Source organism: Apis cerana, linkage group LG7 (assembly GCF_029169275.1).
Source record: "Apis cerana isolate GH-2021 linkage group LG7, AcerK_1.0, whole genome shotgun sequence".
Taxonomy (NCBI): domain Eukaryota; kingdom Metazoa; phylum Arthropoda; class Insecta; order Hymenoptera; family Apidae; genus Apis; species Apis cerana.
The window spans coordinates 1,791,938-1,809,105 of NC_083858.1; the positions used below are offsets into that span (position 1 = coordinate 1,791,938).

The 17,168-nt window shown below is 33.9% G+C and overlaps 1 protein-coding gene and 1 long non-coding RNA gene across 3 annotated transcripts in view; both read right to left on the reverse strand.

The window, feature by feature from the left end:
- Positions 1-17,168, reverse strand: part of LOC107993717 (GAS2-like protein pickled eggs) — a 50,275-nt gene that overhangs the window by 15,709 nt on the left and 17,398 nt on the right. The gene's annotated exons all lie outside the window — the stretch shown is intronic.
- On the reverse strand, positions 11,522-17,128 carry LOC133666477 (uncharacterized). The gene is made up of 2 exons (XR_009830671.1): positions 12,622-17,128; positions 11,522-11,924 (listed from the first exon to the last, which is right to left on the reverse strand). It is a non-coding gene; the product is annotated as an uncharacterized LOC133666477 (long non-coding RNA).

A 17,168-nucleotide genomic window follows, 5' to 3' on the forward strand; every position in this document is an offset into this window, starting at 1 on the left:
AGAATGTCGGTAATTATCGATTGATTTTTAACCCAAATTTCTTCGATATATCTCAAAAAAAGTAAATAGTAGATCACTATTTTTAAATTTTAATTAACGTGATATAATTGATCCATTCGTGTTTAATCTTTTTAGAACGAGTAATTAGATGTCATCAGTTACTCGATTATTAAAATGAAGATCGTATTGATAACATCGAGATAGACCTCTCTACCTTATTATCCCTCCAAATTTCGTATCGATCGACAACCGAGAACATTTCAGAACATTTTCAACCAGACTTACTTGTAATTAATTTTTATAACCTAATCTAATTAATCACTTTTATTTTAAAATCTACTCTACTATTTCGTCGCATCAGCTTTATTTTTCAATTATCAAACTGTCAAAATCAATATAATTTAATCTAAAACCTAACCTAACCAAACTTTATCCTAGCTTTTCCACTTTAAAAAAATTTACTTAACCTCGCACAGACATTCCACGCGAAGGAAAAAGAAAAGAGGATCACCCAAGTTGACTCTGAGACGAAGAGATGCTATTTAGACAATAAAAAATCGTTACGTAATTCGTTCCAACAAAAAGAGAAAGAACTGTCCTCAACATTTATTAACACAGCACACACACGATAGAGAAAGTGACGGAACCTCGGCAGTCGAGATTCTGATTGCTATCTCACACCGCTATCGCCGGCAGCCGATCTTCCCATGATGATCGGTGGAGGTTCGTGGGAAGAAGAGAGAGGGAGAGAGAGATATTCGAGGCGCGCTTCGCAGTTCCGTGATTGTGATTCTTGATCGTGAAAATGAGCGGCTGCCTCTTTTCCGGGGAGAGAGAATGAAAGTCTCGGAACGACATCCATCATGGCTATTCCTGCGCTTGCTATACCTTGCGTGGGACAGAAAGGCGCTCAAGGTCAGGTGGAGAACCAGTGCCCCTTCTCCTTAGCACTGTTACGCGTGGCGTTATCTCGGTGCTTCGGATGGGATGAGAGATATCTTTTATATGATATTAAGGAAGGAAATTTGAGAAGTCGTAGAATAACTTAGAAAACGATAAAAGCGTTTGAAAATGAGAGGAAAATGTAGAAATTTAAGAATTTCGAAAAAATGAATTTATAAATTAATATAATTGTAAATCATACCAATCGTGCTATTTTCTATTCAAGATCTGTCAAACTGTCATCGTAACATTGTTTTATATATTAAATATCAAAGAGAGAGTGGCAAGTTTGTTCGAGTTGATTTTCTTCCCGAAAGTTACTTAACGTCCTATTTCGGCACAACCTATTTCCCGTTTTTATGCCGGAATGGCACATTAAAGACGAAACGAAAGGCTGGTAAAAATCTTTGTTCCAGTTGAACAGCGCACACAGAGGCACTTTTGTCTTTCCACGCGTACCGTCGAAACTTTTAGATAAAGAAAACGCGGTCTGATCGCAGCTGCGATGAAAAAAAGTCTGCTCGACGGATATCTAGCTTTTCAGCTGGCGGATGCTTTCCTAGATTTCTTTCTTCTCTTATCTTCCGGTTCTGACGAGTGTTTTCGACGTACGCTTGTTCTATCAACTGGCTTATACGTTCGTTACATTCGTCTCTTTCAGCTTTGTTAAAAATTTATCTTATAATATACATGTTTGTTTTTTAAATACCGTATTGAATATTTTTTAATTATTCGTATTCCAAGTAAAATTTCATCGAATTATTTATTTCACCTGTAAAAATAACGAATAAGAAGAAATTTCATAAAGAATTAAAAAATTTACGTATAATAATATGTAACGTTATTTACACTTTCCACAATAATATCAATTAATTTATTAACTAATTATTTAACACAAGATTACTTTATTAAACAATATTTCTGCGAGGAGCGATTTTTTAAATTCCTTCTACATATTATTATATAAATTATATAATATTTCGTTTTTTCGTAACATATATTTTTATTTATACTTTCCACAATAATATAAATTAATTTATCAACTAATTATTTAACGCAAGATTACTTTATTAAACAATATTTCTGCGAGGAGCGATTTTTTAAATTCCTCCTACATATTATTATATAAATTATATAATATTTCGTTTTTTCGTAACATATATTTTTATTTATACTTTCCACAATAATATAAATTAATTTATCAACTAATTATTTAACACAAGATTACTTTATTAAACAGTACAATATTTCTGCGAGGAGCGATACGTCCGCTCTGCTCGGCGCTCGAAACACGACTCCGTTAAATCAATATTTTGGTTATCAATAACAATCCATATTGTACTCGTACTCGCGTTATTATTATTCACGACATTCCATATTGTGTCAAACCTCGTAATATCATTACGCGAGATAAGGAAAAAATTCTTGAATATCATTTCAGAAAATTTCTCTCTATCCTTTAACTTCAAATCTTTCTTTTGATAAAAAAATACTCTCAGATAAAAAAATCACTTTGAAAACCGATGGCAACACCTATCCCTTATAATTATCAAGAGAACGAGATATTGGAAGAAAAAAATGCACTTGTTCAAGATACAACCCCCTCTTTGGAGAGGAATTAAGGCCCCGAAGGGGACGTGCAAGTTGCACCACGGCTGGAAAAGAAACGTGGCTGCTCACTAATTAGGGCCGCGTTGATAAATCGGGGCCGATTATTAAAAGTCGTGCGAGCGCCAAGGCGTGGCCCGCCCACGCGACCCTTTTCTTTCTCGTTCCTCTTTCTTTTTGTTATCCTGCCCAGCTTGCGGTTTTTGCGGCCGGCAAAAATCGCGCGAGCAGAACACGATCCTACTCGCTTCTTCTTGTTCTTCGTGTCCAACCTTCTCCGTGAACTATTTCCAAGAAAATATACCTCCTCCAGGCAATATTAATGGCGTAATGAGAATTGGGGATGGTTTCGAGAAGGGGATAAATCGTACTATCGATTATACGCGTTTTGGAAAGACGTATATAAGTAATTTTCGATACAAGGGATTTTTTTAAATGTAATTTGTGAAATAATTTGTGGGAATAGTTCTATTACACGTGTAAAAGGAAAATTATATTACAAAAATTAACGAAAAGGAAGAAATTGTCGAGTATTGAGAAAGCTCTAAAGAGAAGGAAAGTTCTAGAAGAAACTTAAAATTCTATATTTATGAATGTATGAATATTTTAATTTTCCAATTATTATGTAATATTGGAAAATAATACGAATTGTAATTTAATGATGAGAACAAGTGAAATTTAATAACTACTTTATATTATATTATCGAAGCAAGCAAATACGGGTGGACAAATAAAATGGAATATTTCTTGTCACGTTCGTGCACTTCACAGAATCTCGACTTCATTTTTCCGCGAAACACCGTGTCAATGCAATAAAAATCGCGCGAAAAACATCGCCAAGTACTTGTCCGTGCATTCCTCTCAATGATTGCCGATCGATCGATTCCGTACAATGGGGCTTGTTCATGCGAGCACGCAATGCGTACGATGCGAGAGTTGGAAAAGTTTAGATTAATACCTTTGGTAGTTCTAACCGAAGCAAGCCGTTAAATTATAAAATAATTATAAAATAATGTTTATTTCCATTTAATAATGTGGAATTGATTAACTAGAATTATTTTGATTAAATGTTAAAATTAAGCGGTAAAAGTCGTTTAAAGATGGGATTATTCGTGGAAGAAATATAGTGTTGTAAAAAATATTTTAGAATATTTTCAATTTAACGTATAATTATTCATTAATAATTTCAAATATGGCTAATTGAACGACAATTTCTCGGATAAATTGAAATAATTTCTGAAATGGTATTTCAGAAAGAAAATTTATTTTTGTTTTAGAGAATTAAAAATTAATATCGAGTAATAATAGCGATTGTAAGTAATTTTAAAATTACTGTTCTTAGAAAATTTGTATTGTTTTTCTAAAATTGTAATTTTTTTCAATTTAACGAGTAATAAAATAACTCTAAACGCTATTCTCAGAAAAATATTAATTTTACTTTTTATTCTTTTTAAAAAATTAAAGCCTTCTTTTAATGTACCTTCTTTTTTTTTTTTTTTTTTTTTTTGATTATGATTTTTTTTTCCAAGAAAAATCATTAGCACCGTGTTTTGAAACACTTTGTAGAATTAATTTTTTACGATTTTCATTGAATTTATCCATTTCATTAATGTTCACATATTAAAATAAACAAATCGCAATTCGAATACTTTGAAAAGTTAACATAAACCTCCGCATCGATATAAAAATCCAAGCAAATAAATTTTTATTTGCTCGGCAAATACTCTGCAATTGCTTTTTCTCTTTTTCCCTTTTTTTAAATTTCTTTCTTCGATTCAACATAGAAAATACATTTTTACGTATTTTAATATTCGATCGAAATTTTTTCCCAAATAATTTTCTCGATGAATAATAACAGATTTCGTTAATTCGATCGATCTAAATCACAAGAAAATATCCAGTACGATTGCAGATTGTATAATGGAATGATTTTAAAGGCGAGACGCTGTTTCTTTATACCTGCGTAATTATCCGATAATTCTAAACACGATGAAAAAAAACATCGATAGAGTTAATAATAAATAGTTACTAGATGGAATCGAAGATAATGAAATCGTAAAAAAATCGAGTTTTTATTCATCATCAGTGTTTGCTAATGCTAATGTTTATAAAAATAGTGTTGATGACTTTTTTGTTTTTTTTTTTTTTTTTTTTAATTAAAACGTAAGTGAATTTCTTAATAAATTATTATTTCCATATTTTTAAATTAACTAAAATTAATTAAAAATAGATATTTTAGAGATCGTTCGAACGAACAGGTTGCATAAAATTTTTTTATTTCTCTTGAAATTGTTTATTTATATACAACTCAAAAATTTATAAAAAAAAATCTTTTGAAGATCTTTTCTAAGAGTAGAGAAGAATTTTAAATAAACTTTAGAGAAACTCTTTCCCTGAAATTTTCTATTTACGGATTATTGTTATCAATTTTACGAATATTTTAGTTCGAATCTGCTCAAAGGTTTCTAGAAAACGCGTGTTGGAACGAAATTTCATTTCCCCGAATTCTTCACTCACGCTTCTGCGAGACGGACCATAAATAAAATTTCGAGGGGGATTTCTTATACGGAATTTCTGAGTGGGGAACTTGTTTAAAAATGTAAAACCATCTGTTCTTATTTCGTTATTTATTCCAAACTTTTTATCGTTAAACTTTCTCACAGTTTTTTATATTCGTGTTTTCTTTTTAATCTAATTTAAAAAACAAATCTACTTTTATTCCACTTCTACTTCAAGATCAGAAATATCTGCGGCATTTTTTTACAATCGTCCAATATATCAAAACCGAAAAGTTCAAGTAAACGGAAAATATTTCGATCGAACAAACTTAAAAAGCTAAAGAAACATTCACAAAAATTATTCACGAAACTCTAAAATAAAGTATAAAGAATATTACTTTTTTCATTAGAACGAAAACCGACTTTTTCCAAAATATATCGTTGCATGAATTTTCGAAAAATTCTAAAACCCTCAAGTAAGAAAAACACATCAAATATTCAACACGTATCCTTTTCAACTATTCTCCCTGAAAGATGCTCAAAATCTACGATAAATATATAACTTATCAACTAAAAAAGACACGAAACATGAAAATCTTTCACTTCTGGTGTATTATCGAGCATATACGTGCACAGTACGAACGTCAAATCACGGAGGAAAAACTTGAACGCGTTGAAAAAAAAAAATCGACTTTCGAAAGGAAATCCTCGTTTCTTTCCCCGCTTTTCCGATTCTCGGGCGGTTTATCGGGTGGCGCGTAGGACAGGTGAATTCCCGCAAACACGACGCCCCGTGGCGCAGGTTTTATGGCGGAGGCCAGCGTCGCGGCGCCGGCGTCTCTGCAATCAATACGTCGCGGCGCTACCCGCGAGACCTCCACAACCTCTCTCTCCCTTCGACTCCCTTATTTCCGCATCCAGCCGACCAATTTGTCCGATTCTCCAATTTATCCGAGACATCCAGACGCCTGGATCGAGCAGGGTTATAGGGAATTTCGAATTTCTATGGAATATTTCTATGGGTCGTATTATGCCAACTTGTAAACCGAGGGAACTTGTTTTCGGCTGCTCCGCGTTGAGCCGACCAATTCGTCGATTTTGGAATTTATCCGAGACGTTAAGACATTGGGGAGGGTTATAGGGAATTTCGAATTTCTATGGAAGATTTCTATGAGTGATCATGGATGTGTATTATGCAAACTTGTAAACCGAGGGAACTTGTTTTCGGTTGAAACGATTTTGGAATTTATCCGAGATGTTAAGACATTGGAGAGGGTTATAGGGAATTTCGAATTTCTGTGGAATATTTCTATGAGTCGTGGATGTGTATTATGCAAACTTGTATATCGAGGGAATTTATTTTTAGTTGAGACGATTTTCGAATTTATTCGAGTTCAGAGATCAAGAAGGATAGAGATGATAGAGATTTTCAAATTTCTATGGAATATTTCTATGAGTCGTGGATGTGTATTATGAGGCGAGGCGAGTTGAGGCGACCAATTCGTCGATTTTGGAATTTATTCGAGATGTTAAGACATTGGAGAGGGTTATAGGGATTTTCGAATTTTTATGGAATATTTCTATGAGTCGTGGATGTATTATACAAACCGAGAGAATTTATTTTGGAATTTATTCGAGATGTTAAGACATTGGAGAGGGTTATAGGGATTTTCGAATTTTTATGGAATATTTCTTTGACTGATCATGGATGTGTATTATGCAAACTTGTATATCGAGGGAATTTATTTTCGGTTGAGACGATTTTCGAATTTATTCGAATTCAGAGATCAAGAAGGATAGAGATGATAGAGATTTTCAAATTTCTATGGAATATTTCTATGGGTCATTTATCCTGAACGTTTGGACACCTTAATTTTGAAATCGAAGATACAGGTTTCTTTGCTATTTCTATGGACAATATGTTTTGATGAATTTGATATTTTTAATCTTTATTGGCATTTATATATAAACACAAGAAACAAGAATACACAACCCTACTGCTCTTCGTTTTTCTTAATTTCTTCAATTATCTTTTATAAACTTCACTAAAACTTCAAATGTTTTATGAATACTTAAAATTTTAAAGAATCAATATAAAGAAACAGTAAGTTAAATTATATTTAATTTTATTTATCAGTAATTAATTATTCGACGCTTATTATAACTCATTTGTCATATTGATTCACATTTCAATGCAAATTACAAGCAGAGAAAGGACTGCCACCTCTGAATTCTATTATAATAATTCACTTTTACCTTTCGGTATTCAGTACCAGTTTGCAATCCTAAAAAAATTCGGCAGAAAAAGAATAAATGGTCGCCGTATCTGCACGTTCCTCAGAAACCGAAACATTGTATGCTAAAACGCGTACGAGAGTGGAAAATTAACGAGAAAGATGAATTTCAATGATGCGAACCTAGAGCGCCACTTGTCACGCCCTTTATTGAGAACTGCCATTCATTTTATCTCCCGTCACCTTTTCATCTCCACGGAATCGTGATTCGAATCGAAAACATTATAAAAATAACAATTGGAAAAATGGAGGAAACATTTCTCGAGAAGAATATTTCTTCGACGAAGATTAAGTCTTTAGATATTTTTATCTCATCTAAAATTAAATTGACTTACAATTGACTTACAACTATCAAAGTTAATAAAACTTTACTCTATTCATTTAGTCTCGAAAATAAAAAAAATAAAAAATAGAATGAAATTATACGAAAAGAAAAGAAGATCATCAAAGAATATGATGAAACATAGTTGGATAAAAATAAATGAACCTTATAAATTACCAATTAATGAACTACTATTCAAAAATACATTTACCATAGAAATTTCTTTAAGAACGAAAAGAAAAAAAAATATATGGAACACGACGAAATAAATTAAAAACAAAAAAAATATTCTTTATCATTATATTTACGATAAAAGATCGAAAAGGGAGAGGAAAAATCAAACGAAATTCGTAAAATCAATTCCGACATTTCCCTAGTGACTTTCATTTCCCCCCAAAAAGCACCATTCCCGATAATAGTCACATCGTTTCGCGCTTCGCTGAACCATTCGTTCCATCAAGAAAAATCGTTACACATTTTGGATGCAGTTATCACGACCTACGTTGTAAGATTCGATTTCTGGTCAGCGCACCCTCGATGTCACGCCCCGAGACGATAATCAAAGCCGTTTAGAAGCTCTTGGAGTGCAGTTTATTGGAATAACCTAGATGGAACGGTACACGATAGACAGTAACCATGTCGATTCCGCTTCAGGACCCTCGAGAGAGGGCCGTGGGGCATAGTTACCAGGTTTCCCTTTCTTAATTTTTCTTTTTTAACTCGAGAGTTTGCCGAACGAAGGTCGAGAATTGTGGTTTCGAGATACGGGTGAATCGAAACGTTTATTATTAACGAATCATTCTATTTATATCTTGAAAATAAAAAATAAAAATCTGTTTCAAAATTTTAATGATAGAAAGGAAAGAATAGATGTTATTATTTGAATAACAATGTTTACAGTGGATTTAAGTTGTGTATAATAAGATCTATATGTTTTTAGAATTACAAACAGTTATTGTAACACTATTCGTGAATTTTTTCCCTTTTAGTCGCCTCTTACGACAGGCAGGGATTACCGTGGGCCTATTCTACTCCCCGAACCCACAGGGGCTTTATTATTATTATTGTTATCGACTGATAATATTCTTGCACTCGAAGGATTCTGAACAACAACATGATAAAATGTCAATAGAATCCAATATTTCGACGAATTGAACAATTCTAATCTCAAGAAATCCAATAACTTTATTTCTTGTTACATTCATCCAAAAAGATTTACCAATTAAACAACAATTTAACCATTCCATATAATAAAAATATCCTTAAAATTATAATCTAAGAAACAGGAATAGACAAGAATAGATCGTTTTTTATTCTCCTTGTTATTCCCTTCAAAAACATGCAGCAAGAGGCAAGAATCCCTTTTTCAATCCGTGGACAATCGAGTTAGCTCTCTTTTGATAGAACGACGCGCCATTAAAAGGTGCAACCAAAAGCAGCCGAGTGACTCAAGCCGCACAGAGGCCGGGGAACCGAACGCCGCTGCTTCGAACGAGTGTCTCCGCCGTTGAAAGTCGGCGATAAACAGTGGATTAGCTAAGAGTTAGACCGCAGCCAGACCTTGCACGGCTCGTAGCCTTCTCTCTTCTCGGGCTAATTGCACGTAATAACTAACACGCCTGGGCTCGAGACTTCAACGCCATTTATGGTTGTTTCTCGTGGACAGGCTCGCTGGATCAAAGGGGACGGCGTCGGTTCTTCTTTTTCCCTCTTTTTCTTTGTCTCATTGTCGTGGATCGAATTGGACCAACGGGAAAAAAAGAAATGCGAAAAAAGGAAGAAGAAGAATGGGAAAATGGTGCCCGAAAAGGGAAGGAATTTAACAATATCTTCTCTCGATCGTGTCACGAAGCGCCCCCTTTCCTCGCCAGAGTAATTAACGGCCTGTAATGACGAGAGAGAGAGAGAGAGAGCTCACCGCCTTGGGCATGGGTTAGCGCGAACGACCTAGATTCGCCTCTGTGTTGCGAATACACCACTACGGGCGTGGAGAATTTTTTAGATTGCGTGAAAATAGGTTTTGATGATTGTTGCGTCTGCGAAATAAGGGAGGTGTGATTTGTGGTCGACTCGGTGTGATGGAATTTTTTTTTTTTTTTTTTTGAACGAGGTCGAAGAATTCTTGGATCAAGACGGAACGTTTTTTAAGGGTTGGATATTTAAGGCTGGTCGAGATGTAGCGAATGATCGTGATTGAACTACGCGCATTTTTATATGTTAATTCACGAAGATTGGGATGAAACGATTGATGGTAATTCTAAGAAATTTTGTATACAAAAGGTATTTAATTTATTCGGAGCAACGTTGAACAGTATTTTTTCTTTTTAAAGCTCGTATATTAGATTAATCAGATTATACCTATTATACGATCGATGAAAGAGTATAATTATAAGATCGGTTTCCGATACTTTAAAGACATCGAAGCCTAACAATTTCAAACTACGTTCAAACCTGTTTCAAGAATTCTCGTGATTTCTTTCGAATGGAACGAGACTTTTAAGATAAGATAATTGTTACTTATTTTAAATTATTTAATCTTACTTAATTACAATATCATATATAAAATACTTGGAGCAATTATATTGATGATTTCAGTGAAAATGAAACGGGAACATTTTGGTGACTAAGAGAGATAAATAAGATTCATATTAACGATAACATCGAGATGCTCGAATATAGAGCATGGCCACTAACTTTAGCCTATGGAGATAGGGTCTAAATGAATCATACGAATTTTCAGAACGTTGGATAAGTCACTGTTAACAACATTACTCGGAATGGTTGTCATACTGGCTTCATTATATTTAGAAAAGATCAAATCATTTGACGGATAAACGAAGCAGTACGTAAGTATATATTTTGAGGTTACGTTACGAATCAATCTCTCGCGTTAAAAATGTTTCGTCATTTCCTCTGATGATCGTACTTTACAATTTGTTTTGTGATTAATTTATATTATAAATATTGAAACGATGCTACGATATCAAAAGCACGAATCAAGTGTTTTAGAAAAAAGTATAATGCTACAACAAACGTAGATTTGAATAATTGAATAGAATAATCGAGAGAACGTAATACGTCATTTTTAATGATTTGACAAATTTTCTTTCTTCTACATCGACTATTTTGAAGAAATTTCGAAAATTCATACTTTTTATTTTGGAGCTAATAATATTACAATTTTTTCATTAATCTAAAAATTTTAGATTTCTCAGACACGTAAGATGAGCAAAGTTTACATTGTATGCGTTTGAAAAAGAGATTATCTTTTATCACATACCAAAATAAACATCGATAGTGCTACAACGAAACATACATTCCAGAATGTAATTACGATCGTTCTAATAAACGTAATTCGTACTTTGCTTCGTTCATCGCCATGTATTTTAAAAAATATTTGTGTTTCGAGCCAAGTGGAAATATTTTCAACATTGGAGAAAGCAAATATTTACGTAGAAACGTATCAAAAAAAACTTGAAAAAGAGAGGAACATTCACATGTACGGATATTATCGCCGGAAATGAAGCGTAGGCCAAATATCCGTAGAAAAATATCGCGGAAAAGGTGAGCAAATATTTTTTTCCTCGATAATGATTTTTTTTTTCGTGAGGATGAATTTGAAAATCGATCGAACTTTATCGTTGACGAAAATGTGAATAGATAACGAAAATCGGGCAAAATTTTGATTTACAATACGTTCGTACGATATATCGAAATATTGTCAGCTTCAAGGACCCACTAGAAGATAAGATCAAAGTGAGAATGAATGTGATTACGATTAAATTGTGAACGAATTTAATACTAATGTGCAAAATTTATATTTTTATAAAAAGACAAATAAAGGTTTGTATACCAAATACCGTAACAAAAATAAGTTTATTTTATTAAATATAATATATTATTATTTTATGAATCCCCTTATAACATTTACCACATTTAAAATTCCTCGCACCGGTATACTTAACCCAAATTTCCTAATGAAACGTTGATTAAGGATCGTCACTTTTCTGCCAAGAAACAATTACGAAAAGAAAAGGGAGGAGAGCACTTTCTCTTCTTGTTCTTTCGATCGAGCAACCTTCTTCGTCCACTTTATGTCGTCAATGTTCTCGAGGAGAAAGGAGTTCGTCCTTCGTAGAAAACTTAAGGACTTGCGCTTGAACTTGATACGAAATGGGCTAAAGGCGATCAATACGAGCTTTCGGCGCTTGCGAGGCAAAGCTCTGGCTAGCATGGCCTGCAGAGAGACCACCCTGGAACCTTAAAGCGAGCCACCATGCTTGTTATCAGCTTGGGAATTGCCATAGATATATAAAAAGAATAAATAAATAAAAAGTGAAATTTGAACGAGTTACAGTTGATATATTTAGATTTGCTGGAGTCTTTTTTCTTAAAGAAAAATAAAGACAAAGAAAGAAGGGATTTGAATTGAAAAGCAATGGAAAGGCTTGAACTGACAAACTGAGAATTCGAATTGAATGGAATTTCGATCGATTCGAAAAGATGAAGAGATGAACATGAAAAGATATTATAATAATTAATTTCTCTCTCTAATCTTTGACATGTCCGTATATTTAATAATAAAAATTTTAAACATGTAATGGAAATAAATTCTTCCATTATCAACCAATCTCAACTTTTATTTATGATTTTTATACTAATATAAATAATAGATGATATAGATAAATATGGTATAGAAATTTCTTTAACATGTAAAAAAAAAAAAAAATAATAATAAATCGAAGCAAAATTGAATTATTTTGTTGGAAAATAATCGATAAAAAAATGTTTATAATACAATTAAGATATCGTAGATTTTTACATAATTCTACAGAAGATAAAACAACCAATATATTATATCTCGTTCGAAATTTGATGAAAAGTGTCAAGTTGCATATATATTGATTCAAAAAAAAAAAAAAAAAATTACTTGAATTGTGATAGATGAAATACGTACATCTAACCATATTTGTTTCAATGACTGTCAATTTCACGAGTATTGAGAATCTCCCTCTATGCTAATTGCAAATCTCCAAGGAATCCAATGTGTTGTTCCGCGATACCAGGGATTGGGTTGTTCCAATGATTCACCTTAAATAAGAGTAAACACAGCATGTTTTACCGCGTGGTTGTCAGATAAGACAACCACGTTTGCCAGTCCTTCCCTAATCGATACTCCACGAGCTTTGTGCACTTTTCTCTCTTGCACGCAATTCCTGATTTAAAAAAGCGTGTAACGAAGGGATTTTATATTAATCCAAATTTTACAAATGGACAATACATTTTGTATACTATTCGCGTATCAAACATAGATTTAAAATTTGTTTAATAATATCATCATAAATAAATGTTTCGGCTTAAAATAAAATGTATTCAGAAGATATATTTAGAAGAAATATTGACGTGTTTTTATAAAAAGAAAAAAGGAATCGAAAAATCTAGTGGAATTATTGGATGGAATTAAATATCATCTCGCTTAAACCATTCGTTATCTAAGCTCCATTCAAGGAAACGATCGTTTTTTTTTTTACGAACATTCTTTTATTTAATTCATTAACTAAGTCAATCAATAAAGTCGTTACCGTTAAATTATAGCCAATTATCGGGTTTGCAGAGAAATATAAAATTCCATTGCAGGAGCGATACACATTCTGCACATGATTACGTAAGCTCTTCTGTTTACGTAGCTGTTAAAAACTTTTAAAGGTTTTGGCTTACGTCTTAACCGGAAACAATGAGTTATTGATGATTCTTTCGATGATCTAAAAATAGAATTCGGCATATTTTTATAAAATAACGCTTTGATTCATTGAAATAGTTTCGATTATTGCGCAATGCCGGATCCCACAAAGACTCGAATTGTAATCGTTCTATTTTCGTTGTTCACTCATTGGAATTTTTCATTAATTTAATTTATACGTCAGACTTTTAAAATTATTCTCTTAATTTTTTCACTTTTGATCTATTTCTAAACAAAAATTCACTCGTTACTTTCAATTAACCCGAACTTAGTCCCACAATAAGAAACATATCTAATATTTCGCTTTATTTAATCCAAAATTAAATTAAATTATAACTTGAAAAACACGATTCGAACGAGTATGTTTTATCAACTTTTACTTTTATTTCCTTTAATTTTTTTACTACACTTACTGTTTTCAAAGCTTCGACAGAGGAATAAAATATTTTAAAATGTGCTTAAAATGTTAAATTATCGATCATGCAACTTCTTTCTAGAAACGATAAAATATTATTTCCAACGAATCACGATTCAACAAGTTTGCGGAAACACGAAAGCTATCGCATTATCGAATTTATCGAATTCGATTATTCATCACGGTGTCCTCCACCTTGGGGAAATATCTTGAAAACACGTGTTTTTTCACGAAAACGATCGCGCAAATTTCTCTCTCGTCTTTTATGAAACGCACAGCAGTGGAGAAATGCTGTTTGCATTCATGCATCCATAAGAAATCGTGTCATAAATGCAAATTGAACCAACTTGGCTCCAACCTTGCAACTGTTGCAAACTGTTTGCGGACAAAAGGTTTTCGAAAATTTCCCAATAAATGTTCGTGTATGTTTGGAAGAAAAGTAAATAAAGAAGTAAAGAAAGAAATTTCGTGACAGATTATTAACATTAGGTAGCGATCTGTAAGATTTTGTTCTGAAATTAACGAGAAAGTCGCGTTAAATATTCCAAATTTTTTTAGAGAGCAAAGCTAGAAGAAAAAGAAAGAAATTTTGCAGGATAACAAAAGTAGAAAGTAGAGAGTACGAAAGAATATTAACCAAAATAACAAAAAATTTGTTCCCCAATTTACTCAATCTGAACTGCATCCAACATTTTATCGCAACCAATTTAGGCCAAATTTTCATGTTTCCATAGACTATATCTTAATCTCCATCTAAATTTATTTGTAACAATGAGAACATCGTATTCGACTATATCATCAAACTTTCTGTTCGTTTCGCGAAATTTTCCTGCAACCAATCAATTATTTCGAGCGCGAGAGGATGTATCGAATCTCAGACAGAAACAAGAACCAGCCTAGATTTAACGGAAAGGAAAAGTGAGCTGTGTGTATTCCGATGGGGCAAATTAAGCGTTCCTTGTCGCTTTCGAGAACACACCTCTTAGTCTGGCGTTAAAGCAGCCAGACGCCGTTAGTTCCGGTTCAAACACGGTGGAAAACACGGCGGATTCTTTTTGAGCAGCCTCGTTCAACCGCCATGCGAAAAAATTCCCTAGCGCGATCCTGTTATCCTCCTCCCTGTGCAGTGTCTGAGAATTGGCGAACATTCTCCCTCTAGAAACCGAACAACTTCGAACACTGGTCTTTAATAATGCGAGGTTTAATTTAATAGAATTGTTTTTCCCCCCTTCCTACTTGTCAATTTTATTGCTTCACGTGATTGAAACGGGCATTTGACTGGGTTTCTAGCGTCAAAGTTGAGTGATTTAGATTTAGGAGTGAACGTAAGATACATTGCAAATTCTCATAAATACATTGTTTCTTTATTATATGTTCCTCTTTATATCTACCCGATTATAAAAGCTAACTAGTTTCAGATATCTACTCTTCTAATCTAAAAATTGGAAATATTAAAAATTTATCATCTTTTTTACATCTATATTGCTCCTTTCTTCTTAAAAAGAAGGGACTGAAAAGTCGGCCATTTTCAACCTCTACATACACCACCATTTTGATTCTAACCTATCTTAACCTTACTTCCTAACCTAAAAAAAGAACTTAAAAAAAGAGAAAGATATCTCTTTTAAAAAGCTTCACGTTAAAATTCTCTCCTAATAGTTTTATATACCGTGTACATATATTTAAAGGATGAAGAATTAAACGTCGACTTCTTCTCGAGTTATTCGGAAATCTGGAACCCGTTAAGAATAACGCGTCGGATTTCGAGGCGGCGGTGTATGAATTCTTGCGAGGACGTATCAGCAGATTGCTCTTTTCCTATTCAAGCGGCGCAAGCGTGGTCTGAGGTCGACTACATTCGAACAACGACTGGCTAAATCCCTCGGATGCCTAAGCGTGTTTTTAAAGCGCATAGCACGGATAACTACACAAAAGATACGCGGACCCTTTGTCATTTTAATTCTCCAGCCGGGATGCGACCGATCCGAAAAAATTTACTTTTATAAACCGTGAGAAACATCACTCGCTATCCGACGTTTCCCACACGATGGGAGAATAGAAGTAAGTAAACAGAAGATGTAAAAACTTTGCCACGAATCATCACGTATTTCAACCAGCAAGGAATAAATAATACGAAAGTGACCGATTCGTCCATTTTTTCCACAAGTTTATCCCATCCGATTATAAAATCACTTCAATCCGACGAGCAAGACTCTGCAACAAAATATAAAACGACGCCAAGCGTAGAATTCATTTAATATATAGCGTCCCCGTATTCGAAGTTTTGAACTAACCGCGGTATTACAAGTGACTCACAATGCGGCTATAAATTGCTCTCTAGCGACCGTTCAGGGAAACTTCTGTCCGCGAAATTCCTCCTATAACCTCTAACACCGCGTGACCGAGCGGCAGAGCGCGTGGAAAAGTGGACAAGTCGGGAGCGAACGACCGATTCCCACACGTAACACGACGCGAGGACTATGCGCGCATAAGTATTTACGATCGGCGTGTAACGAGAACGAAATCGGTTTCGAGATCGGGCAATTACGCTTGTTCTGCCCACGTGACGCGTTGCGTTTTACCAGGCTGATTTAGTGACCGTTTAAATCCATTTAGCGGTGGAAAACGCGGTTCGAGATGGAAGCGAGACGGTTTTCGTTTCGGTGTCATGCTAACACGATTTACGAGTCCACGGGTCGCGAGCGGAAGAGAGTTATCAAGACGACATTTTAAACCGTCCGTTCCTCGCGTGTAGGCCAATTTTCTTTTTCTCTTTTGAAAAACCGTTAGGCCACCTGCGACGACCGTACATCATTGAACACAGGTGATCTCCTCTGAATTTAAAATTAGAAATTTCTATCTCGTAACAGTCGTGCGTCTGGTATCGATCGAGCGAAAATTCGTATGGATCAAAATTAATGGATTAATGGATTTGGAAGTTGTGCGAAAAAATGTATAAATTGGAATAAAAATTCGTGTCGAGGATAAAAAAATTTTCTAATCAACTTTTTAATTATTCGCACGGATCTATTTCAAAATCTTTAACGAAATCACGGAACGCACGATGATTCTTTTACCTTTCAACGCCGAAATACGAATAACCCGCTCTCTTATTCCTCATCTCGTGATATTCAGCGGGGAGTAACGCCATAAATACCTAAGGGCGCGAGTTATTTTCATAGTCTGGGAACGTTACAGACGCGCCTTTTAAAAATACAAAGCCAGGTTTCTGATATCTCTCAGATTCTTCGTAAGAAAGAATAATAATCTTTCAATGCTCTCTTTTATAAGACGATCCAACGATCTCAATAACACTCGATCGACAATTTAACGGAATATATGAATGGAG